The 27,320-nt window shown below is 47.8% G+C and overlaps 1 protein-coding gene across 6 annotated transcripts in view; it reads right to left on the reverse strand.

The window, feature by feature from the left end:
• Positions 1-27,320, reverse strand: part of ds (dachsous cadherin-related 1) — a 305,901-nt gene that overhangs the window by 271,104 nt on the left and 7,477 nt on the right. For 3 of the 6 annotated variants that reach the window (XM_089081628.1, XM_089081632.1, XM_089081627.1), the window contains exon 1: positions 17,942-18,297. The exons of 1 other annotated variant lie outside the window; for it this stretch is intronic. The gene's annotated coding sequence lies outside the window, so the exon portion shown is untranslated. Of the gene's footprint in view, positions 1-17,941; positions 18,298-27,320 lie in introns of those variants that run through there. 2 more of the 6 variants (XM_089081633.1, XM_089081631.1) reach the window with 1 other exon arrangement.

Here is a 27,320-nt window from a genome sequence, read left to right on the forward strand (position 1 = left end):
AATCCACGGCCGTAAAGGATGCGCTACGCGTATTGACGTACGCACACTGTGTCGCGGCACCAGCGATCTGCACGGCACGATGAAAATTAAATGTAAGTGGGCTGATGATATACAGGTTTCGCACGAACGTACACCGCTTCCTGCTCGATCCGCCTGCGCGGCGAATAATGGCTCGAGATCACGCAAAATTCGTCGCTAGATGAGAAACGCTCTTTTTGTCGCATAAAACGTTATATATTTACTTACGCGTTGCCCGCAGTTAACTTATATGACTTATATGTGCGCTCATGCGTTACAATACAGTATTTACGTATAAAAGCATAAGCACGTTTAAAGATATTCTTTAAAGAGTAATAGATGTATAATAGTAGCATATAACTCGATTTAACGATTAACAAATTTGATCCTGACACTTCAATTACATCTCTAGCGTCACTCAGTTCGGGCAATATAAATATTTTTACCGCCTAGAAAGATCGGTGGGGGTACCTATGGGGTACCTATGGGTTTCATAATATAATAGCTGAAGCGCAAGTTTCGCATGGTTGATTAGGCTAGATACGAATTGTCGACTGCCATCCAGGTGGCCTTGCAACCTGCGGAAGGTACATCATCATCTCCTGTCGAGGAGAAGGAAGAAATCGAAACGACATCGTGTAGCAAAAGAAAGATCGATTTAATGCTGGAGTAATGACGATCGACGTCATAACTTTATGTCTCTTTCCAAAATTGAAAAAACTAATCTTCATCATCAGATGACGATGCCAAAATAGAAGAACTTTTTCAAACAGATATATAATATGGGAAGAATTTGTGCAATATGTAAAGTGAAAAAATAAAAAGGTTATGTAGCAATTTGCTGAAAACATCGTAATGTTATAACGATGTTTCTCTTCCGAGAGGAAAGATTAGTATCGATATATCACGTCGCAAGGACGACGGGGGAAGAGATTTTTTATGAAAGATGAGCAGCAAAGAAAAGAGTTGCCGGATACATAGAACTAGGGTTTTAGCGATGCAATTTCGCTAGCCTACTGTCGGTCAGCAGACTCTCTCCGCCTCGTCTCTCTTTCTCTTTCTCCGTCTCATGTGCATCCTATCCTCTCGAATCCCGTGCCGTCCCATCCTTTAACTCGTCTCTCTTCCCCTCATACCGTATACCGGCCCACCTTCCAGAGGTAATTTACTTTCCATCCTCCTCCGTTCGCCGCAAGTACCAGATACGTTCCTTCTTCCTTCTCTCCACGCCGCCGTTCGTCTTCTTCTTCTTCTTCTTCTTCTTCTTCTTTCCCTCAGACGCGCGCGGCCTATACTCGAAACGCGCTAACTCTGTTTCCCGCACCGACTAAATATATCTCCTAGAGGTAGTTTTTCAGAAATTCTCGGGCCGCTTGGATCGCCACCCGCTACGTTCTATTGTGTGCGAGTATAATCCTGCGAGACCTACTCGGTCCCCTAATAGTCGGATTCATTACGCGCTTTTCTATTCTCATACAAAACAGTGATAATATGAAACATGTCAACGTAGAAATGTCTCGATCCTTCGTCAACCAGATTATTCGAGATAAAACATTCAATATTAAGAGGAATTTCTATCCCTTCGTAATCTTCAATATACTTTTCGTAAGCTAATATACGCTCAAATCCTGACTTGGGAAATACGCGTACGCGGACATTCTGACGAATCTCCGATCTTACTTCGCTGCGTTTACTAAGATGCACCCCGCCATGGTTTATTCCTTCGAGCGTTCTGGCTTATTGTTAGAGAGGCAGTAGATCCGCATTAGCGTACTCCTACCGCAGTCGGGAGAGATGCCTCTCTCGTTCCTCTCCTCTCGCCTTATCTACTTCTTCTTCCCCTTTTCAACCTCTCCGACTCGATCCATCTCTCTCACGTCTACGTCGCGTTCTATCATCTCCCTCGCGCTACGGAACCAGTGGAGGAAAAGACGAGGAGAAAGAGAGAGCGGGGAGAAAGGAGTAGTAGTAGTAGTAGTAGTAGTAGTAGTAGCGGAGAGAGAACGAGTAGTTCAGAGTGCTATCTTCCTCTTTTTCCCTCCTTCTCTCTTTCTCTCTTTCCCTCTCTTTCTCCCGCACTCGCGTAGCATCGCCGAGGCTTGGTATAATTAATACGGGCCCCGTGGAATGCCGGTCGCCTCACTCTCGTAGGTTCCCCCGCGCGTACCCCTCCCTACCTCCTGCTTCTTCTTCGCCACTCATTCCGCCCTCTCCTGTCTCCCGCCATATCCCGCTTCGTCCCCCACATCTGACCAGTTCCGTGCCCTCGCCTAGGCCCTAACGGCAGACTCCGACAACCCCTGGCCAGTCAGAGCGACCAAAAACCCTCTCGGAGCCCCTCGTCCCGTTGTTCCGGGACCGCCGACGGAAAAGAAATTAAAAGGTGGAGCACGCGTAACGAGGACGACGACAACACGCACGGTGGCAGAGTGCCCCTTCTGACAGCCGCAGCCCAAATATTGGACCCGCATTATCCGCGGGCCCCACAGAAGCGGTCGAATATCTCGGCGAAGGAGAAACGCGTCACGCGCGCGTATGACTTTTCACGGTGCGTCTATTCGCCTTTTCATTCCCGACGGCTTTTCTAAAGCTAAGCTAAAGGCTTTTCTAAGCTTGGCGTGGCGTCTCCGAAGCTCCACTCCGCGGCACGCGTCGCGTCGAGTGTGTGTGAAGGAAACACTTGTAAATCGCTTCCGCGTTGCCCGTGGCACGTTTAATGGAGTAATTTGTAACGAGCTAGACGTGCTACGCTAGAAACAACGACCTCTCATAGTTTCTTCATAGCCGCGCGCATAACAGACCGGTGTTTTTCCCAGGGAACCAGCCCTCGAGAGAAATCGCAAGCAAAATCAGAAAAGAAGCCGAGACCTAACTGTTTCACAACGAACGATAATACAAACGCTATACGATTCTCCATATTCCGAACGGAATGCATCGGCCATTAATACGGTGAACATTTGCGAGTAATATTTTTCAAATATTAATATTAATCAGAAAAAAAAGTATGTGTGTGAGGCACCGATTCACATATGTTATTTCACTTAACATTACTTTTCTGAGAATGCGAATTAATCACCGGGTCTACATACCGGATTGAGCAATCCGTAAGAATGGCAACAGGTGTATCCGGCGATGACGACAAAAATCATTACATCGTATTACAGAGGAATCCCAGGAAGCCGAGCGAAAAAGACGGGCTATTAATTAGCCCACTTGTCGTCCGTGCGAGAAAGTGCACCGGTTCCTACCAAAGTCGAGAGGAGATATCTCGGCCGCAATTTCGCGCATAACAACTGAACGACGAAGCGAGATTTTCCCTAGACGTTATTACAATTAACAAATCGATCGATCTAACCGTCCCGATATTTCGTCGAGCGCGTCCGGTGGAGGAAGACGAGTTAGGAAGAGTTAGGAAAAAAAAAAAAAGGAAAGCGCCGGTCTCCGGGCCAGGGTCGATTCGCCTTAAAAGGCGAAGCCCGTCTTTCTTCTCTCTTCCCTCGTTCTCTCGCAATTTCATAATCGGAGCTCCGCTCGTCGTTTAACCATCAGATAGCAAGTATGTCGCTCGCTAGCGTATTATGCGCGCACGAAAGTCGCCCCGGTTGGCCACGCCGCGTTCTTGAGAAAATTGTCATCGCCGACGTCGGGGCGACAGCGCGTAATTTCACGCTGAATGCTTGGGACAGCGCGTTCTTCAGATTCGTTATCCAAGTAGGGCGCCACACGGCGAAGCACGTCGACGGGGAATTCGATCGCCAAATAGCGTGGCGCGCGGGAAATAACTCGGCAACGACGACGTCTCGACGTCGGCTCGAATGATTTAATATAAAACACTCGAGCCGCGGTGCCAGAAACTGGCAGGTATTTCGCATACCACTTCGGACTGACAAAATGAATCCTTTTAAAATTCTGTCCGTGCCAAGTACGCAATCGGATATCGTGATTAATGAGAAATCAATCGTAGCCGTGTGTATAATTTATTATTGAAACGTGTGATTGAAACGCGTCGCACGAAGGCGAAACAATTTGCATTGACATTACCGACACCTGCGTTATTTGTATTTAATTTGTTGTTATTCAGGATCATTATCCAGATAAGGGCGTTGCGACGTCGCTGTTTTGCTAAAAAGGGAAATTTTACAGTCGAGTCGTGTACCGAATTAAGTAATTGATCGCCAGTTCGACAAATATATTCGTGCCGATAACTCGAATTAGCAGCAGGTGTCAATACGCGTGTAATTTATTACGGAAATATGCGATTCGAGCAAACGGCACGAAGGCAAACAGCTCGGCATTAACGTCATTGGATCGGTAGGACTCGTACTTAATTCGCCGCTGCCGGTTCAACCAGCCGCGACTGCGATCGAATTCGTCGAGGGCGATAAGCTTCCGATTTATAGCCGTTACTACGGCCGTTTACAGCCTTTATTAATAATAGACGCAAAATTGATTGGAGTTATCGCATTGATTTGTCGAGTAAAGCATGAAGGTGGAACGTGCTAATTAAGTAAGGAAATCAAAACAAATTTGCGCGCGCGCGCGCACGAAAGGAAATTAAACGTAACTCCGCACACAGTACGATCGATGCAATTAATGGCGCAGGAAGGAATATCATTTCCTTTCACTCGTTTCTGCAGATCGAGCTCCTTCGACGTCGGTGTAAAATCGAGAGCAGCTTTCCTTCCTTTAGCTGCGGCGCAACCGATTTATGCCTTAACCCGTGTATGCACCGGTTATCAGTGCCTACCTAATTGCCCATCCGGCCACGTTGGCTTCGTCTTTTCTAACACCTGCACGTGCCCTTTCGAACTTAGAACAAACTAGCCTCTCATTCAGCGCAGGCTCTTCTATTCTCGATGTTTGCCCGATGCCTTGTTCTCGAATCGATCGCTACCTTTCGTCGCGGCGCTGGCAGTCTCTTCTCTCTCTCTTCTTCTCTCTTTCTCTCTCCGGTTCGAGAGACCGTGGTCTCGTGATGCGGTATCGCAGGTCAGTTCGACGGGAAGATGGGGAAAAAAAAGGGTCTGAGCGAGGGGATATGGGGATGTAGGCGCGCGGTCGGGAAGAAATTCCCGGACGAGTTTTCTCGACGGTCGAACCTGGGAAGAAGACTCCTGACGCCTGTCTCACGGCGACGAGAGAAAGAGACAGGTGTGGAGGGATAGGAAACGAAAAGAAGGAACGAGAGAGGAGAAAGAAAAGCCATTAAAGCGCGCGGCTACGAAGATTCCATTTTTCCCGGCACCTTTACGGCCATTTGACTTTGGCGATCAGATAAGAAAACTCTATTACCTTAATTTCTTCGTTCTTTTATCCTTTCGGCCACTCCCCGTTCTATTTACTTCTTGGCACCCCCTAGGATGCAATTTGTCCGTGTACTAGGCACAAAATCGCAAGCCGTATGACGACTACACGTTTTTCTCTCAACCTAAGTTAAATAAAATGTTACATCCACGTATGTTAATCCACGTATATCTACTTTCGAAAAATTCAATACTCTGAGAGAATATTTACTTCGCACGCTTAATAAGTAGCACTTTAATTATAATAATAATCTCCGTCTGGATTGTGCGAGTGTTAAATTTCGTTTCGCAAGTTTCAAGATTTCGTAAGGCGTAACGTGTGTCCGACCCGGTATCGAATCGCCGCCGGTTTAATTAACGAAGGCACGGCAACGATTCCGAGAGGCTGCCATTGCAGCAATGCGTACGCGGGAGAATAATCTCGCGAATTTACCGATGCTCGTGGGAGGCGATAAACGCGAGAAAATACGAGGCCGCGCGGGAGATAACGAAAAGCTCGTTCGGACGGGGCCCGAAACGAAGGCCGCGACGGCCTTGGGGCCTTTGGAAATTTTTTGATGACTCACACTATATATCGGCACCGTAATTACCCGCTGTACCGGACAAATGAGCGTGGCCGTGGGCGAGCGTGGGTGAGCAAAAAGCATACCGGGGACTCGCCTCAGTGAGTACGAAATTAACTTAATTTCCGTCGATGACACGACGCGCTGCACGTTCAGCATTTTCTCGTGTCGTATTCCACTTTTCATATGGTGACACCCGCCGCCGTTCGCCTTGAAAGCGTTACGTGGACAAGGATGTCTACGGTGCCCCGCTGTCGCTTTCGAGACTCTCGCGTTTTAATTGCTTTAATCTCGAAAATGACGAAGACGACGACGACGACGACGACGACGACGACGACGATGACGACGGCGACGACGGCGACGATGGCGACGACGGCGATGACGGCGACGACGGCGACGACGGTGACGATGATAACGATGACGATGAGGATGAGGATACAGATCCCCTCCTTATCCAATCCGCTTGCATATAGCTACGGCGGTCTGAAATGTTTGAGATTCCTCGGTGCTCTCTTCGTGTCCTTTAACGCGCACGATGGATCGTAAAATCCGCGCCCTCTTCCGACGCAAGGATATTCGCCGCGAATAAACGTCGATGATGCGTTTAATCGCGATGACTCCGATATAAAGCTAACACGACCGCTCGCATATGGGCGGCATGTAATTAACGCGCATTTTTCAATCCTCGGCACAACTTGTCGAGGGTCTCGTACTTATCATGCCTGATGTTATTTATTTGCGCGACCATAGCGAATCAGATCAGTTATGAAACAAAGCGAGGTTCAATCGGTGATCACGTTGCATCATTTTATCTAATGCGCATTATGCACGATGCGGTCGCCAGGAGTCTCGCGGGAGGCCTTCGAGAACATCCCCAAGAAAACGCGCCCCCATAGCGATTCGGATCGGAGAGTCGAGCACATAACGCTCGGCGAATGACGGTGGGTGCACGCAGCGTCGCTGACAAATGAATTTGGTCAAGTGCAAGTGAAATGTAGCCGCAAAAAACCTATGTGGCCCTCCGGTCGGAATGGAATATGGATAGCCGGTCGGTCGGTCCGTATTCCCCCCCCCCTCTCTCTCTCTCTCTCTCTCTCTCTCTCTCTCTCTCTCATCTCCTACATTTTGCTAGCTACTGGCCTGCGATTCCCCATTAACGGACGAGTCCCATCGCACGATCCTCCGTGCATTATCCACGGTTATGGTTTTTCGGCCGTGGCTGCCTTGCCGGAGAGTGCCGCGGCGAGATATTCTCGCGGGATGCAGACGAAGATACGCGGCGGTAGCGTCTGTTTGTGTGCGTTGCGCAAAACGAAGGGATACGGACGGAATGGGAAATTGGCGAGAATGTCCGGACGAAGCTTTACTGTCATGGGATTGCGACGATCGCGATGAGAAAGTCGAGACGACGACTTCCGCGACGGAGATATGGTTCGAGGCGTAATGCTGTAATTATTACGTCATTGATCATTCGCGTAAAAAAACATCTTTAATCCGTAAAAAATTAAATCCGAGTCTTTTGATCGATATCAGATTGACGAGGAACGAAGGATTGACGAGCGTGAATAAGAGGTACGGATAATAGGTTCAACATCACGCTACCGATGCGAGAGCAATCGTTTCACAATTATTGCAATAATCGGTTTGCGGAGATCTTTTCATTCGAAACAACTCGAACAGAATTCCCCCATGTAACCGCCCTGCGCGCGCGCGAGAGAGCGCCTTAATTTACATCGCCGACTTAAAATTACCATGATTAGGCGGCCCAGTGAGCGGCGGGCCCTGCTGAATGCAACGTGCATCCCGTTCGCGATCGGCGGCCGCGGTCGTATGATAAATAACGCGGGGCCCATACGTTACACGTCGTGATACAAACGAAACACATGCGCGAATCGTGAGGCCGGAGGAGTGCGACGTGGGGCACGATACGGAGCGGGGAGAGGAGAGAGGAAACGGCGAAGAGGAAGAGGGTCCGATGTGAGTAACGAATATCTGATAGCGAATCCCCGGCATTTCCAACGTATCCTTCGGCTCTCCGCGGAACGAATGCGGGCCCCTCTCGACACCGTGTGGGCCCCCCCCCCCGCGCGTTCTCGAGAACCAATGCGGTTCTCTTACCCACGCGTTCTACCGTGATCTTTCTTGCGTACGCAGAACCGAGAGACAGCTTTGAGAAGAGAGCAAGACGCAGACAGATAGACAGACAGACAGACGGAGAGAGAGAGAGAGAGAGAGAGAGAGAGAACTTTTACTTTCGATCGGCGGTCTGTCTCTCCCTCTCCCCCTCCTGAATTTCATATCATGTCCGAGGGGATCTTGTCTCGGATGAAATCTCGGGAAGAATAAGCGCGTGCACTGGCAAATTAAGCTTTTATTCCATGACATTCTTCTTAACCTTTTCCTCCCGAATTTGTATGCGTGAAGACTATTATGTCGTCTCACGCGAAAAAATGTTATACCGAATAAATAAAGGTTTTACTTCTGCTAATTCGATGCGCTCGTGACATTATTACCTACAGACATCCCGCTTTACGCGCTAATTATCGCAATTTCTTCCTTTCCTCATTCAATGAAATGAGATTAAATATTTCACACAGAAAGAACTGCGGAGTATCTTTCCGAGAGAGTCTGGATACGAAAATCAGCCGAGAGAAAAGAACTGTTTCGTTATAGCGATCGTATACCTTGTGAGCTCATGAGTATTAATAATTTATATCCAAAGTCAGCGTCGTGTTTTTAATTCTCTCGCATTCATCCCTCATAATTCGCGGGTAACGTTTCACTTTTGCACGACGAACATATACCCTTTTTTCACATCGTGACGAGAACTCGCGAGCTATTATGTTATGTCGCAACGTTCAATTAAACCTCCGAAAGTCGTCGACGTGGAAAAATATGACGGTGTTATCGTGCCGGTACGCTCGCGCTATTTCGACCCCGCGATAAATTTTCGCGAACGCGATTGTTATAATCAGACGTTCAGTCGCGATATTTATCTGTTCCAATTAAGGATTCGGCCGGCACACGTATATCATCGCGGTGCAGCGAAGGTGAAAGGCATCGAAGAGCCGCGCGCTGCTGACCTCGCCCGGATAACGTCACGGGCAATCCCGCGACGACGACGATTATCTTAATTTTCGAATCTCGTTAGCGAAATTTAATACAAACATAGCTGCGCGAACGGCGACGCGCGCGACGGCGTCCTTCAAATTTATACGCACGCATTACGCATTAAGAGCCGAAATTATTCGCGTACGTTATAATGCCGCGGTTGGCCTTGCTATGAGAGAATTGCGCTCGGACTCGCTCGCGCCGACGCGGTATCCGCGCTCAGTTGCAGGCTTATTTACCTCGGAGGGAAAATATGATGGTGAAAGTGCCTTATATTGTAAGCGGACACTTCAATTATAAACTCAAATCGAAGAATTAATCACGTCGTCATAGCGATTTAAAATACACGTGTAAAAGTGGATGTAAAAGTAAAAACGAGACGGCTTGATCATAAAGTTGCAATTTTAAGAGAGAGACCGTTTCAACTCTGTTAAAATAAAAAAAAAGAAGCGTGTTGCGCGGGAAAGTCTCAGCGTCATCACTCGCGAGTGATTTTTGCAGGATGTCTCGGATGTTGTATGAACAAAATGGAACAATAATTCGAGATCGAGACAACATGCGTATAATAGACACGACACGGCGTCGAACTTATCGTGCCACTTGCCCGTGTAAATACGGGCGTTAGAAACCAGTTTCGCAATTATCCGATCGCGAGTTTGAAAATATCGGGACCTATTGATCTCAAGAGAGAGAGAGAGAGAGAGAGAGAGAGAGAGAGAGAGAGAGAGAGAAAGAAAGAGAAACGCATGCACACGCCGCTTATACCAGCGGTGCAAACACCAAACGGAATCTCTCGCTGGTAAACATCAATATTTTCCTCGACACAGCACGTGCCACCAACACGCATTCCATCGGTTACGAGAATGGCGAACGACGCGGATGCGACGGTGACGCGCCTGCATCCGAGCGCGTTACATGACGCACGAGCGTCGAGGAGAGAGGAAAGGAAAGAGAGAAAGAGAGAAGGAGAGAGTCGCGCGCGCGAGAAAGGAGTCCGAGGTGACTTTCGGCTCAAGTTACACGAGGCGGAGAGACGCCGTTGCACGCCGCGCCGTCATTCATGCGTCGCGTGCATTACGAGGCTCGTACGAGGCGAAGCGACGTGAACGGTATTCATGCCTATGCACCGACACCGACGCGTATCCTCCGGATCTTCAATTACGATCGCCAATACCTCGTACGAAATCGTTGCACGCTTTAAACCGTCGAGGTAAATCGATCGACACGTACGCTCGCGTTATTGCGGCGTACGCAATGCACCGCGCACCGATTGCATCCCACGCATAATCGGCGAAACCGTGACGCAAGGGAAAGCACGTGTTAACGAGCTGCTACTTCTGAAGAATAGGCCGCAGTCTCGTAAAGCCGCGTCTCTTTTCCTTAAGCTTAAAGCTATGTTTTAGCGATATTTTTTTAATTCGATAAGTGATATCGTAGGTGGTACGGAAATTTCTGATAAAAAATTTGAAGCGACAGGGAAAAGGAAAGAAATCGATATCGATATGCGTATAGTCGTGAGACATATAATACGCGCAGCTCCATTCAACGAACGAAAGAGTCGTATTGCGCAATGACAGACCTCATCTTGTTTCGGAACAGCTGGTCTTTTTCTCACAGTACGTCCTTGTAATTAATCTCATGTCGCTTACGACCGCTCGAATATATGGAATAGCGCTAACCCGACAACCTACTTCTGGCGACTCGTTTCGGTAGAGATCATTCCGGTAACGAGGGTCAAGTTACAGTTATGGCCATACAATAACCATGCCATATTGTCGGCCAACAATAATAACGAGCGTGTGACGTAAGATTCAGTCGGTTACGCATATAATCGAGACAGAGAACCGGCGATCCTGAAATTCTTCTACGTAGCTATACCTAAAGCCTCGGCCAACCAGGTACAATCAGAACAAAGCGAGTTTGAAGTCTGAATTTTTTTTCTGACCCAGATTAACCGATTCGTCACGAGCATTCGGTATTGGAGCATCGAACGCTACCTCTTCGACGCTGTCATATCTCACTTTGCGAGACGCAAAGTGGTTTCCCGACGAAAGTAAAAACGCAAACATTGATTTCATCCGAATAAAAAATATTCTGTAAAATTGATAAGTGTGATAAAAATAATTGTTGCTCGGCAGCTTCGGTTTTCACGCTCTAACCGCGCTGTAAATTCCATCGCGTCAGAGATTATCAGACGCGAAATATCACGCGAGACAGACGCGTAATGTGGCAAGGAGAGAGAGAGAGAGAGAGAGAGAGAGAGAGAGAGAGAGAGAGAGAGATACATCGACACGCGCATAACGCGCAGGGGAACGTCAGCCACCCGAGAACATCCTGCGGACAAAGTACGTCACGAGGCGTACGAGGCTAGACGACAGGTGGTCGTGCTTCTCCTCTCTCGAAAGTCAAGACTTCGACGAAGATCGTGAGCGATCTTCCACGTAACTTCGGCCTGAACGCGTCACGATGAAAGAAGATAAAGGGCTTTGGAAGAGCGTGGCCGATGATCGGATTGCGGTAGCCAGCGGAAGTATGGTAGCGAAGTATTATAAATGGCAGGGCGGCGTTTTAAAATGCAATTTCGCGAGTGCGATTCGAGGCTGCGAAAGCACGGCCATTTAAAAATGCATCGGATCCCACAACGTTCCGTATATAAGCGTTTGCAAACGTTGTGAAAACGTTTACTTATTAATATCCGTTGCGTTTCGGAATAAATTGGATTTTCTTATCTCGTTCCCCATTTCCCTATATCAATCTAATAAAAGTCTATTTTTCGCAATAGTTAAACGAAAGGAGGAATCTATGCTATTTCCAGATGCACTTACTGTTCACGGTTCCGGGGAAAGAATAATATGAACAGTTGATACGCTCAACGATAACGCACGGGTGATGAAGGCGTACTTTAAGTCATACTTTATCAGTAATTGCTTCAAGCAACGTATCGCAAATATAAGGTAGAATGTCCTGACTCTTGCATAAACCTCGTCGGCACGGGCGATATATTGCCCAGGAACTTCCTGGTTCTATGCATTCCGAAGTCCGCTTTGGGAGAATCGCGCGGAGTCAGATACTAGATAATATTTTCATTTCCGACCTCTCGAATGCCCTTCTTGAGAAAATCATAGCGATTATCGGACGCTAAGAAATGAGGCGACGTGCACGCGAATGCACGCCCCCGCGCGACACGTAGTGCCATGGATCGGACTTATGGCGCCCGTATATGCACGCATACACGCATTTTCACGCGTGTATTCTCGAGATGAGAAAGATGCCAGTATTACAGTTCGCCTACGCGTGTGTACAGAGTGTATCAAAATTATCGCGGCATATTTTCTCTCGACGAACCCTGAGATTCTACTTATAAAAACTGATCAAAATTCATATAATAAATTAAAATTCATATGTAATGCAGTTTGTTTATTTAAAATCAAATTTACTATAATCTTTTTTTTTTTTATTCATCATCGTTAGCATATTAAAAAAATATCAATCGGCAGTCATTTTTATTCGATCGATATACGTCCGGAAATAGCGCGTGATTTCTGAGACACTCTGTATGTTGAACCGATTCCCGGGAAGGCATTTAAGCCAACCAACCACCTGCTGTTAGTCTGATGCTGCTCGGACTATCTCTCTCTCTCTTTCTCGGATCTCCTCGCTACCTCTTCCTCCTTTTCTCCCCTACCCTGCGCCAGTTGTCCTCCGCATCGGCCCAGCCGCCCTCCCGCCGCTCCCTCCCTCGCGTCTTTCTCTCTAGCACGTATTCAGACGTATTACCGCATCGTGCCGATTCTCGTCCGGCGGATGAACCAGAGCTAGTTATGCAAGTCGAAAAGCCACAGGGACGCAGCAAGGTCACATAGCGACGGCGATGATGACGACGATTCTATGACCTCTCTCTTGATCATTGATGGCACCGCGAGGTACGTCCATTCAAATCGCGAGATACGCTTTCCCCAGCCTCAGCTGTGTTTGGGGCAACTCCCTCCCCCTCCCCTTCTCCCCCCACGTAAGGAGGGGAATCGCGAGAATAGAAAATTACTTGCACAATTTTCTATCACCTTTTCTAAAAGCCCGTTAAAGAGGCGAGCGAATCGTAACTGGTTATTTGATTCGCATCTCCGCCAGCTTTATGCTGATCATGCAGATGTATAGAAACTTTAAAGGCGGACGATTCGAAAAGGGGGACGATGTTTTTTCCTTTCGGTAGCCCGAGATGCGAATTTATAGAAATATATTACGCGCAAAGACATCGCGATACTTGGGCTCCTCGGTTATCACTCAGTACTCACTAGCGTTATCAGCGTTGATAAGTAAAAAAGACATTGTTGGGTCTGATAAACGGAGGAATACATGTAACTCGTAACCGGACGATAAACGCCGCATTCCGAGCATCTCAAGACGCGCATACGCGACGTAAAGTCAGAAACGGTCGTCGTATTAATGATCTCATTCGGTCCATCCGCCAATTTAATTATTATACAAACAGCAGATCGCTTCCAGGATGATTTTCCAAGTTCGCCGATAAGAGCAAATAAAGACTTATAAATAGACAGACAGACTAAACGTAAAAAGGCAGAGAGACGAGAGAGGAGAGGAGAGAGCTTGCTCGGGGAAGAAATTTTCCGAGTCCAAAGATGGCGAATGAGTGGATTGACCTGATCGACGAGGAGTCTCGGGAGGACGTCCTTCTTCCACGACCGGACAGCGAAGCCGACAAGCGGCGAGCGGAAGCCTCACCTGGAGCTGAACCCCGCGGTGCTCGGGGAACGCGGAAATGCACCGGGAACGAACGAGCTGCACAACGGTAGATAGACGTCGGCTTGATTGGACGTCGGCTTAATTAAAAGTCTCGCTCGCCTCCCGGGTTCGTCTCACCGCGTCGCGTCGCGGCACTCGCGAGGGCCCGCCGAAATTAAAACTAAAATTCCACGTATTTAGTGGGATTCTAATTTCTTAAACGCGATTTGAACGTCAATTCGACGGAGTATTGAATGAACCGTGCGCGATACCCCGGCATGTCGAGAGAGAATCCGCAACCTGCAGCGAGAGCGATAATCCTCGGGACCGTTCGTCGATGTTGGTCGAACTTGACTTGAATAGAATAATGATGACATTTCATTCTAAGCCGCGCTCATATCAATGGTGCTTGTTGCGTAAACGTAAATCATACGTTTATTCATCGAGGAGTAGCCAATATACAAAAGGGTAATCGATCGCGAGTTGCGATACTAGCGAGTTTCACGATATCTTAGTCGTACGATAAGCAATACCGCGAGAGACCGACCTGCCTGTGATTGGCGAAATTGCATTGATACCCTTGGGTTTAATGATATCATCGCATACGATTACTTATCGAAATATCACATCGAGAGCGGTAAGGTCAACAATTTCCGTCTGAGAAAACGACTAATTGAAACGTTGCGTGATAACGCAAATCGTTTCAATTCTATCTGTCCTCGCTCCTTAACGACGACAATTTCTACGCTCGACACAAATCGAACAACTGAAAAGATACTCTCGCCACTTGAACTTATCAAAATATGTTTCACACATCGAAGGTATCAACGAAACTATAAATTAATCTATCCATCTATTACATAACCACCACCTATCATATCACGTTTGAATTTTCAACATCAATATCGCAAACGATACGCAAACAGGACATGATTAATAGCTCTCGCTTGTTGAAATTGCCGACGTGTATTTATCCGCCTAATAAATGCTTTCGTCGTAAAAGCATAACAAAATTCGCAAGATAATTTGTCGTATCCGCAACGCGGTAGGCACTCAAACCCGCATTATGCTGTCTGCAAATATCTCCTTCGTAATCACCAACGATATCAACGTACCCGACGGATCTCGCGCGGTCATTTACGGCTCTGTGCAAACAGCTCGTTGATTGAACGCGATGAGCCTAATTAAAAGTCGATCACGCAGGCGCGATTAGTCCGCGCGAATTGTTCGCGTCATTGTAACGTCGTTATCGTCACCGGATGGCGCAGCGCTACGATGATAGGCGTTAAAAGATGTCTCGCGGCATCTCTCTATCGCCGCCTAATGATATACGCTTGTAGCACGAGCCTTAAACGCTCGTAAATTAGAACGCGACGAGTTTTCGCGCGATTCCTCTCGCTTACGAGAACGGCCTTTATTTACGAGCACGCGCGCGGAACCGCGAGAGGCATGAGACGCTCGAGGGTCATCGTGGTTCATCGGCAGGCCGGGATACCATCGGCGCGAAGATATTAGCCTCGATGTTACAGGATGTTACAGGATGTTACAGGATGTAATGTAAACGCTAATCCCCTCGACTTCGCGATTTTACCTCTCGCGCTTTTACTCGTCGCGTTAATCGCTCCTCGTCTCGCGGAAATCAAACAGGAATCTCGATTTAACCCTCCCACCCCCCCTCGCATTCGAAGGAACGGAATTCCCAGAGCGCGCTCTGTTTTTGCTTGATTGACACGAGATAATTTGAGATATCAGATCGCGACGTTTAAATCGCGCAGGAACGCGAGAACGTTGATGCGTGTTTTAGCAAACGACGACGCTGGCACAAAACGGCCGAGCCAAATCGGATTTAGCTTCTGGATTTATTCGCCGTGAAAGTTTGAGCGGTCAGAAAAGGGAGATGCCTCTCCGGGAGAGAAACTCGTGGACGTATATACGAAGTCTATCGAGTCGTAAACGCCAGAGCGAGGATGCACGCGCGCGAGAGGGAGAGAATCAGGGCGGGTGGTTGAACCGATCGTATATCACGCGTAATAGAGAATTGCCCCAGTAATATCGGAATAATTCCAGGAAATCCTAGACGATCCGTTATGCTATAATTACGGTGTAGCGCGAGAGTTAAATTCGCATCTCTCTCCTCGTTCGAATAATATAACGCTAAATAAAAATTCGCCGCGCGATCGCAGCGGGAAATAAATTTTACACGCGGATCAATGTTATAGTTACCGGATTGATCCGGACCTGTTTTCTGCGCCCATATGTAAATGAAGATAAATAAATGATTATCTTGTCAGAGATGGGCTCTTGTATATTTTAATAAAATAAATCATTCACGTGCGCGTTTTATAAACGAAATATAATTACCGCTAACGATACCATTTCGCGTTATGTCTATACTGGAGAGCTGTAATGATTATGTCAAGATCATCAAGATCGCCCAACAATATTAATGATATTTATTAAATTTGTCTCACTTACAATTTACTCGCGAAATTCTATTTCAACGTCACTGTAAGCTGAAATTTTATTTCCCGAAGAAAAGTTATTCTTCGATTGAAGAAAGCAAAGCTTAGTAAGAAATACCAGGCGTTCCGCGCGTTAATTCCCGTATAAACGAGAGAATATCAGAGTTAAAAGCCTACGATCTCGAAGGAACAATATAAAATCTTTCATGAGCTCTTCCGACGACGGAGGAAGAATAGGGGGAAAAAATAGGGGGACGAAGAGTATCCATCCGAGTATCGCATCGAAACGCGATCTGTCGAGTTATCGGTCTTATCGATCGACCGGCGTAACGGCGAATTTCCGTTAAAGCGAGAACGTGCGGGTAGATCAAGGTGAGGACGCGGGACGAGAGGGACGAGGGAAGAGCAGAATGGGGAAAGATGATTGGCCGGGAGTGAGAAGAGAGGCGCGGATCCTATCGGAAAGTAATTACCGAGCCAGTCGTGCGGTCGTAATTAATCAAATTCCGCGTAGGGATGACGCGACGAAAACGAATCGGCCCCGCGGCCAGGGGAATCCATTAGTGAAACACGCGTGTCTCGCGTGTATTATCGTCGGCCGGCGCGCGCACACGGAAGAGGGTGCGAGCGTGCGAGCGTGCGAGCGAGCACGCACGCACGCACGCACGCACGCACGCACGCACGCACGCAGAATCCGCTCGTACTCTCGGTACCCTCGCGCTCGCTTGTGACGTCAGCTTCCACTTGACGCGCACGATCCTCCGATCTTGCACCTTATCCGACTAATTGTGCGAGCCTCTCTCTCACTCTCTCCTTTCTCTCTCCTTCTCTTCCCATCCGCGGCGGTGGAGAACCGTGACGAATCGACGGGTCAATCGAGGTCGTCACTCGGCGCATCTCGCCGCGCTTCTTCTTACCGCTTATCTCCGATTACACCGTCGCGGAGAGCCATCGGTTTTCCGCGGGATCGCGCACGAGAGATGGGAGCGCGGAACGGATTAAGTGTAACTCGGAAGAAGCCGCTCTCAATCCGGAGCAGCCTGGGTTAACTGACCCTGAATTGAGCGATTCGCGCCGTTTCTTACTGGATTATAGTGCTATAACACGCCAGCCCGCCGTACCAACCAAGAACTGTAATTGCTATTTAAATATTTAACTCCCCCGCGATAAATTTGTGACCGTTCTACCCGTGTATCCTGCACCTGTATCTTCCTCGTCTGATATCCCTTGTCCGACGGGGTACGTATAACTTGGGACGAACGCGGAAGGCTTAATCCGTATCTAATAATAGAAGCGGCGCATACAAAAAACGCACATCGCGTACCGTGAAAAATTTAACTTGTTCTTGTAGTTTATCGTTTCTTATCGCCCGATCGCATTACTAGAAGGATCATAATTCGTAACACCTGCGATTTTGTTGATACGTTAGCCTTGATACGGCAATTCTTTGTTTTAGCCTCACGATATGATAAAGTAAGGAAACACTTTATTATAAGAGAATGAACGCAGCTCCGGTGCTCGATAACGCTTTTTGTTTAACAATCATTACTCACGGTAGATATACAAGGTATCCCACACAGTGTTACAACAGAGATACATACATACATATACTTCAGAGGTTGATTAAAATTAGGAATACTCGTATAGAAATATAGACAACAAGTTACGTACGTAAAATAGTCATAAGTAATTAATCTCAAATAACGATTAAAATAAAAGATGATAAATTATTTATCTGGCTTACTCTGCCCGATGTCCCAAAATCTCCTCGACGTCCTCGGCATCTTCTCCTCGTCTCAGACTTTCTCGTCGCACTCTCACAACACTCTCATTCCCGAAAACACAACTAATTACGGTCGTATTAATTAATATCACGCGGCACTTTGCACGGCATATGCGATTTTGATACGCGTATTTTAGTACAGCACTATAACGAAAACATAATGCAAGACATTATTTGCTAAATAATGATCACTTTGATGCGTTTACGAGACGTTAACAACGGAAAATCAATCAATTTCGTTCGACTAACAATTGTAAGAATAAAGAATTCTAAGAAATAATTCCGAGCGGTGTCTCGAAGCAGTTGCCGCGAACGCATCGCGAGAGGTAATAACACAGTAAGAGAGCAGCCTGCCGGCCAAGTCTCGCCACGCGAACGTAAACAAAGCCGAGCGCGTGTTTACAATAACAGGTCGTAACAAAAAAAGGAATCCTCGATCCGTTACCTAAAAGAGCAGTTATGCGGAGCGATCGCGCACGAATATTAACGAAAAATCTGAATTGTCCGAATGTAATGAATTTTCCTTTGATGTACCGAAAAGAAATGGACATTTTGTACATGCATGTACTCGCAGCAATTTATACTCCTTAAAGCAAAAACTCGTTTACTCATATTTCTCACGCCTTTTACTTAATCTAAATATTGAATTTTATTATACATAAATTTCATTTCTTATAAAAAAATCTTCACTATTTTCGTTTATTACGTACATTAAATCTAATATTCATTAAAAAAAAATTGTCTTATCCTAATCGAAAAAGTATTTACGTAGATATTATTAATTTATCATTGTTTTTGTCTGTTTTTATGTATTAAGAGAAATAAAATTATGATTTTAGTAAACCAAGAGAAAAATATAATTAAATCATAATTTTGACTTGCTAATTAAATCAAATTTAAATCTTATTCTTTCAGATGTAATGTTAGATTAATAATTTACTCTAAAGCAATTTATTCAAATCAATTTTACTTTCTTTTAACTTGAAAAGTATGGCAACCTCGGTATTAAAATATTGATTGTGAGATAGCTGTGTCGCTTATCAATTATGTTACGCGATAGAAAATACGATCGTATACCACAAAACAATTTAACTAGTTTTACAAATGATTTCAATACTTCTTTATTTTCATAAAATGTAATTCGCGATGTACGTCGCGAGTGGAGGTAATTTACCAACATAGCCATCGCTTTCTCTCACAAGTTATAGAATATAATAAGATATAAGTTATAAAATTTCCCTAATAACCAGCCAGTTCTTATTAGCAATTCGTCACTAAGCAAACTCGTAACGTTCTCGTTAACGACAAGTTGGGAAAAGTAAGGAGGGAAAAAAAAAGGATTTAAATATACGGACGATCGACGAGACACGCGTTTAATAATATCGCGATTAAGATTATCAATTGAAAGTGGTATTTGACACGTTACTCTTGAGCCATTACGTTACATCAGCCATTAATATATGCAGGAGAAGTACCGAGTATATGTAAATCGTCTAATGGCATTCTGGCACCGAGAAGAAATTCTCAAGTGCTTCGTTAACTGCTCCACATGCATAACCGTCCGTCCTATCGACGGGCTAATCAAGTCGCGCACACGACCACCTACACGACTTTCCTGCAGCCGTGCACCGTGATCGGGAAGCGGTTTTCCCTCTGAGCGTTGCAGCCGGTCGCGTCGGTCGCGGGACGAGATGCGTGCGGCGGAATGCGCCCAGAGCTCGATCGTGCGGCGGAGAAAATCCTCCGTGGGACGTGGGATCGCCGATGATCGATCGTGAAATTAAGTGTAAAGCCGAGCTCACGAAATCCGATCTCGCGTGCGGCCTTCGGATTCCGCAAAGCGGGCATTGACCGATTCGCGAACAAATTTTCTTTATTCCCAAATCAAAAAACGTACGGTCCAACAGATAGAAAGGAGTATCGTAAAAGGCTATCTGAGCGAGAGCGTATTGTCTGGTCGTTAATGTTACGTTAATTGAATTCTTTTGAAGCTGACGCTTCGATTTTAAATTTTCGCGTCTTCCTCATCGGCGGAACGTGCGAATGTTTATTTGTTTCCCGAACGGAGGAACTTTCGCACGTCGCGGCGAGATTCCAATTTCCACGAAACCGCGCTTTCCGTTTAGGGCAAACGCGTCTTTCACGCGCACCGACGCACCGGTGCGAACGAGGTCTACGCTCGGCTTAGCCGTTTGCACTTTCCCGGTCGTACCAAGTGCATTGGAAAGTGCGGCTCACACGCAGTTTCCCGTCCCTCTTCTCTCACACCTTCGTCCATCGACTGTTCCTACCTCTCTCTACCCGGCACCGATCTGCCTATCGAGCGCTTTCTCTCCTCGACGCCTCGATGCATGTACGCTCTTAAAGATCGACCTCTCTTCCGTCTCCCTCTTACTTCCTCCCTCTGCCCTCTCCCTCTCTTTGTTTCGTAAAACTTGGAGGAAAACGCTCGGATGCAGCCGCGGGCTCCTTGGCACGGAGCGATCGAGAGTGACCGACTTCGATCGGGATACGCGGCCCCGATTTTAACGTTTTAACGCCCTCGGCACTCTCCGGAGAGTTTCTTAATCGTCCCTCATCCTCGAATCTTTGTTATAACTTAATTGAGCCGCTCGCCCGAGAAAGGGGAACGCACGGAAAATGAGAAATATAATGTTAATCACACGCATTTCCATCGATCCACCGGTTTTTAATTTTTAAAACCGATTACAAGTTCCTCGCGAGAAATTTCAATTTCTCCCGAAGAGAAATCTGCACATCTGTTTTTCCGACAGAAAAAAAAATTATTGAATCTGATCGCACATAAAACAGTATATTTTACGTGCGAAATTGTGATAAGCGCTAATTAGACTGTCAAAGAGCGTCCACTTATCTTCATTCATTAACATGATGATTTTATGATATTCCATACCAGACATTTACAAATATACACGCGTGATTAAAGAATTAAGCGTAAAAGTTATTTAATTTATTCCTGCTTCATTACATTAAAAATAACATTTTAAAAGTCAATAATCGTTACAATCGTTCGGAAAGAACGTTCTAAAGCATTAATCATCTCCTATTTTTTTTTTTTTTTTTTTTATCTAGATCAATCTTACGAAAGCACTCAGCTGCGATATTTCTTCGAAATTTCATAAATCTCTCGCAAATCGTTGCGAAGTGATTTTAATGGGCGCGCTTGTAATCTTCTTGGTAATGACAACGCGAGGGGAAGGAGGGATATCGGACAATCGCGTGGAGAGCGGTAGGGATTTTTCTCGACTTGTCCCGGCCGTATGAGCCCGGCCGAGCTCGCCAAGGATTTTACGAGCCGTTCTTCTTAACGGCGTTATGCACCGTAGACTCTCGAGAGCGCGCCAATTCCCGGTCCCGGCCCTCTCGTAGGAGTTCTCGAGCAATCACCTACTTCTTACGACGTGCACACCTTCTTACCGTCTGCTCTCCTCGCCGGCCCGATAGCCAGTCGGCATCGTTTGTCCGCGCCGTTGCAGGTATCACGCGTGCGCGCGTGTGAAAAGGTGATTTTTGAAAGGGTGCCGGCGCGGCACTAAAGCTCGAATTTTTCGCGGGATCTCGCGCGCGGCGGAGAATAATCTCCCGGGAATTTCTCCGCCCCGGGAATTGCGGTCTTCCCACCCCGGTGGGTAACATTAACCGCCGCGGCGGAGTAACACGCGGAAAAAGACTCGCATTGAAAGTGTGGCAGCCGAGTCTCCGCGAGCCTCCCGCTTCTTCGCGCAACGCTCTCCTGTTGCCCACCACGAAATTTACGGGGGAGAAGTCTCGCCTTTTCTCGCGATTGTTTAAACGGTATTTTTATACATTTGGCCGTGGAATGGACGGCGAGTTATCCGATGATATCACCGCTATCGGAGAGGAGAGGAGGAGAACGTTGGGTAATCCAGGGACATGCGGGAAACACGATAACGGATGGTTATCGCGCGCGGTGCTGCTAGGAGCGCGAGAAAATGATGGTAATCAGCAGCACCGATAAGGATAATCCCATTCTTTTCTTCGCTAAACGATCGCCGCCCCGTTGGCATTTACAATATTTTCAGCTAGCGGACCAGCGCGAATTAGTCGACGGGAGAGAGCGTTTCTACGGAGAGAAAATCGCCGCAGTTCGTGATGAGACACGCAGACTCCGATTGCTGAAGATATTCATATTACATCAAGAAACGGCGACGTAGAAATATTTTCAAGAAAAACGACATTCGGCCCGTTATTAGTCCGTTGTTGCTCAAGTGTTCATTCGCTTCTCGTTACTAACAAGGATCACATCTTCCAACGGGTTGAAATTTCTAAAAGAAGAAATTTAGTTAACGCACGTAAGATCACCTCGTTTAACAGGGACTTTCTAACATCCGTAATTGTTCCGCGCGATGCGGCCATGCGATATATAAGTCATTATTCCCGTTCTATCCATTTTTTTTACTGCCTATCCCGAAGATCAAGATCCGACTCTCTATTATTCCCAAGATGCAGAACGGCTGGCGTTACGCATATCGCACGCACTCGCGGCATACTTTCGCACGATTTAAGCAGCGGGATTTTCAGCACGGAGAATTAAAGCGAGCGCAAACGACCGCGAAATGATACAGCGAAAGATACGAATAAAATCGCTCTCAGGGTCGCCAAGTCGCTTAAATCGCGTTAACGACTTTTTGAGGCAGTCAAGTATCGATGGGTACAATTTGTCTGCGAATGTTCGTAACAAAAGCGCGAATTAATCACCGATTTAAAAAAAAATTATAAACGCATTACGGAGACTCAAAGTTAGTCAGTCGAGCATCATTCACCCTTTTCGCCTTAACTCGTCAAAATCGAAAATCATTTTATTATCGCGCGATAATTATATGAAATATCGTTTTTTAAGTCTTACATTATCCAACACGTGTCTAATTTATTACATTGGGCGCTGTGCGAGATTCTTGCGCAACCCGCATGATTCTGTGAAAGATTTTTTAATTCGACAACTACGCTGTCAACACATACATAATAAAGCGAATTTGCATAAATGGAAATTACTTTTGGTACGAAACATGAAAATGTGCGTAATTCATATTTGGATATCAGGAATACCGCATCGCGATAGTCTGGAGGTAAGCGACTTCCGCGTATTTTCACTTCCAATCTTCTAGGATATATAAACGCGTATTTATGCGCGCTATAGTCATCATTACATATTCACCATTTTAATTTAAAGCCACGCGTCGCGAGCGTTCGCGGGTTAACGAGCGCGTGTCACGTTTTGCAATTCGAGCGCGCGAGAGCCAGACTCTGGAAGACAAAAAAAAAAGAGGACTAGATTCGCATTATGTGGCGCGGTATTACGATTAGAGTCGAGTGTGCAGCACGCTCGATTGCATAATCCGCTCGTAAATAAGCGGCCGCGCGCGCTCGCGCCCGCGCTCTCGTTCATTCGCTCGCTCGCCCCGAAAGAATGCAAGAGTGAACGTCACCTGTCGGTGAGGCGATCGCGCGAGTAGCGCGAATATAAATATCGCAATTATGACTTTTCAGGATCGCGGAGTAGCCGTTATCGTGCGCGTCGCGCTTCGCGACTGCAACGGCGACGGCGGCGGCGAACGGTGAACACGGCGAATGCATATACATATATCTCTGCCTCGTCCGTCGTTTGCGCTCGGGAATGCGGTCTATAGCGCGTAAGATCGAGAGCGAACTAAACGAGAGGTAGGGAGAGACCAGGAGCGAGCGAAGGAACGAGCGAGAGAGAGTAAAGAGACATGCGAGCGAACGGGACAGAGGAAACGAGAAGGAGATACGAGGAGGAGAGTGGGTGAGAGAGGCACGAGGAAGGCGAGAGAAAGAAAGAGAAAGAGAGAGAGAGAGAAGAAGAGATACGGAGCGAAAGATCGGGAGGGAAAGAGAAAGGATCGGGAGAGAAGAGATACGTGGAGAGAGACGAGGAAGCGGATCGCCAGATTCGCTCGAGCGGGAGCGAGAGTAAGATAGAGGGAGAAAAAGAGAGGAGTGAAGAGATAGAGAAGGAATGGAGGAAGATGAACCGCTGGCGCGAGAGAGAAGGAGAGCGCGCACGGCAGTCGTAAACGGCAACAATTGCTGCGGGCGTTGCCACTCGAAAGCCCGAGTGCCTAATGCCAGATGTCAGACGGTGGTTAGAGTCATTACGGTCATCACTTCGTACCGCGATATACACGCGGTGTGTGTGCAACGGCCTCGCTCTCGCATTCACTCTCGCAAGGGACCGCCACGTACCGCGATCGTCCGATTCGTAATCGATTCTCGACTCTCGAGAGCAGTGGCCGTGAAAAGTGTAACGACGATCGGAAAGAAGGGGGTGATGGTTCCCGGTCCTCTCGAGTGGAGGATGAGAGGAAAGTATCGAAGTGGAGCACACCTCGCCTCACGACGGCCGTTTTTCTCGAGTCCCGCGTCGTACTTTCCGAGCTCGTTGTTAAAGACGGACGCGCGTATAGGACAAACGGACAAAAGGCGCCGTGGCTTAATGATTCTCCGTCGCCGGTTAGGACGGATAATGGGAGACCCGCGTGAGGATGAATTGGAACCAGTGTTCCCCGCGACGTGTAGGCCGCGCATAATGTGTACGCACGCGTTCCGTTATATTCTACGCGTGAATATGCACGGATATCGCATTAAATTCGAAAAATATAAATGTGCGTGAGTCGGAGACTGGCGCTCGTTGAAAGCGCGATTCCTACGCGAATCACGAGTGTTACTGGACGGAAGAGATAAATCGTGTCGTAGCTGAATTAATTTTGTTTCGCAGTGCGATGGAAATAACAATTGTCTTCGATATTTGCCTTTCTCTCTCGATCGTACGAGCTTAGATCTACAAATCTATCGATATCCTATCGTTATCGGAATCGAACGGCCGTGTTTACCGCTAAACGAAGGCGGGAGCAGAGACAGAGGTTTCTCGGGAGCCGAGCGCGAGGACTCGACATCGCGCGAGTCCAACTTCCAAAACCCGTTTCTACGTCGGAGCCGCCGTAGATCTGGTCTCTGTTCGCGAGATAGAAAGAACAGCGGGCGAGTGGAACAGAGATGGAAGAAGCAGGACCAAGAGAGAGAGAGAGAGAGAGAGAGAGAGAGAGAGAGAGAACGGAAGAAATGTACGGAGGGATAGGGAGGGGGGGGAGAGTGAGATCCGAGAGACGAAGGACCGAAGGGGTGGAGTCGTGCATCGAGGGGGATGGAGCAGAGAAGGCGTCGGGACCCGGGCCAAGCCGGAGCCCGGTTCCGAGAGCCCCGGACGAAAAATCTGTAATTATAATAATTATAGCCGCGCGGACAACAATTATAAATCATCATTGAACTAGGCAGCGAAACGCCAATAAAATATATATCGTACCGGGGGCAGACATTAACATCGGCGTCGCGTTGCACACGCGGGGCCCCGCTGGACGCGTCCGTCGTGCTCCGCGCGACGATTGAAAAATGCACTCGGCTTTATTCCCGTGCAATTTCCATCGGCATTCGGCGGCGCGTATCCGCGCCGCACGCGGATGACAATCCAGCGGGACAAAAAAGGGTCGAGCGAGTGGCCGCGCGAGATAGGCAGACGGATGTGGGAGAAGGAAGGCGGAGGAGATTCCTTTTCTCCCTTCATTTCGCGTTCTTGCCTCGCGTATCCCTCGCCCTCTTCCCCGCGAGAATCCACAGTCCCACAAATCGGTACTATGAATGACGGGCGCTATTGCGAAATCCGCTCGTCATGGATGAATATTTCCGTCCGACAATCGCGACGCGATAAACGCACGCAGCGGCGAGAAAAACGCTTTTATCGCCTTTCGTCAAAGCGTAGAGAAACACATCGACCGTGTATCGAGGCGATTTAACGGTCGGCGAATTAGCCTCTAACGCGTTATCGAAGTGTTACATCTACGCGGGAAGAGCCAAGAAGAATCTAACGTCCCTTACTAGTCGTCTTACTAGTCAGCCCCTTCGTTACAACGCACACCGAAACGAGCGGGAGCCGCGACGGTGTAATATTACTTTTGACGATTACGAACGTAATACGATCACTCGTAACGTCGCCGCGTCGACGCAGCCGGTACACGCGTAATCGCCTTTGCAAAACGACGCGACATCTCAAATTTCAGAGATGCGCCCGCGCGCGCGCGCGCGCGCGGGCGCGCGGGCGGAAGGCGGCGGCGCCGTCTATTACCCTTTATCCTTTTCCGGAGGATCCTTTATCCCGTCCGAGGACGTTTCCCTTTCCTCTTGTCGTCGCGCCGCAATACAAATGCGTGGTCGCTCGCTCGGCGGGACGTAACGACGCGGCGCCGGCTCGTGAAGCATCCATCGGTCGGGTGTCGGGACCAACTTGTTCGCGTTCTAACACCACTCCGGGAGAAAGGACGCCCCCGGCAGATGCGGCAGGCTCGCAACTAGGCGAACGCGTCAGCGGGGGATTCCTCCCCGTGATTGCCGCGTGGTCGATACGCTGGACGCAACGAGGCGCGGGAGAATCATCCGGGAAGGGACGCTACATTCCTTTCTTTTCCTCTCCTCTCCTCTCCGCTCCTCGCGGGTCATATACCTGAGCGACTCACGTTGCCGCTATGCGTGCCCGTACGTACGCAACGCTTCTTTCCTCATTCAGGTCGCCGCTCGTGGCTTCTACTCGTTATTCCGCCTCTCTTTTCTCGCGATGAAAAAGACGCGCGGGCCGCGTATGTTAATGAAGCGTGGATCGCGCGGATTTATTCCACCTCCGAATCGCCGTTCCGTTTTCTTTTCGCGTGGACTAAGAAAACAAAATGATGATCGATAACGGGCCGATTGTGCCCGAATATATTCACAATGCTAATTGAAATACGTCGAAGAAAATACGTCTCTCGTTTGTTCCGTCTCTTTCTCTCTTTCTCTGTGCGAGTACCAATTACAGCTTTCCCGACTTTAACGTACGTGCCTGACGGCCCGCGGCTGCGGTTACGAGCGTTCGTGCTCTTTCGCCCGCACTGACTGCATCAAGGAACCTTTAATGTGAATCTTAGCGACTTTACGCGAAACGACGTGGCTTATGCAAGGGTTAAACGCAAAGTATCCACCGGGTGTGTAACGTCACTCTCTCGCATCGACGCGACATTTAAGATATTAATTTATAGAGGCTCGTCGTCGCGCAACACGGTCGGCAAGCGTCTCGCGCAATCGATTCCGATGACGGGTCAATTAGAAGCCGCGGCATAAAGACCGATGACGGATTTTCTCCGATCGAGTCGGTCGGTAGGGATTAGCGTGATTTCTCAAGTGTACGTCAATTAAACCTCGATCTCGCGCTCGCGAACGCGCGCGACTTCTGACTTTTCTATAATCAACTCGCGCCGCG

This window comes from Pogonomyrmex barbatus, unplaced genomic scaffold (genome assembly GCF_055798465.1).
Source record: "Pogonomyrmex barbatus isolate J1 unplaced genomic scaffold, ASM5579846v1 scaffold5, whole genome shotgun sequence".
Taxonomy (NCBI): domain Eukaryota; kingdom Metazoa; phylum Arthropoda; class Insecta; order Hymenoptera; family Formicidae; genus Pogonomyrmex; species Pogonomyrmex barbatus.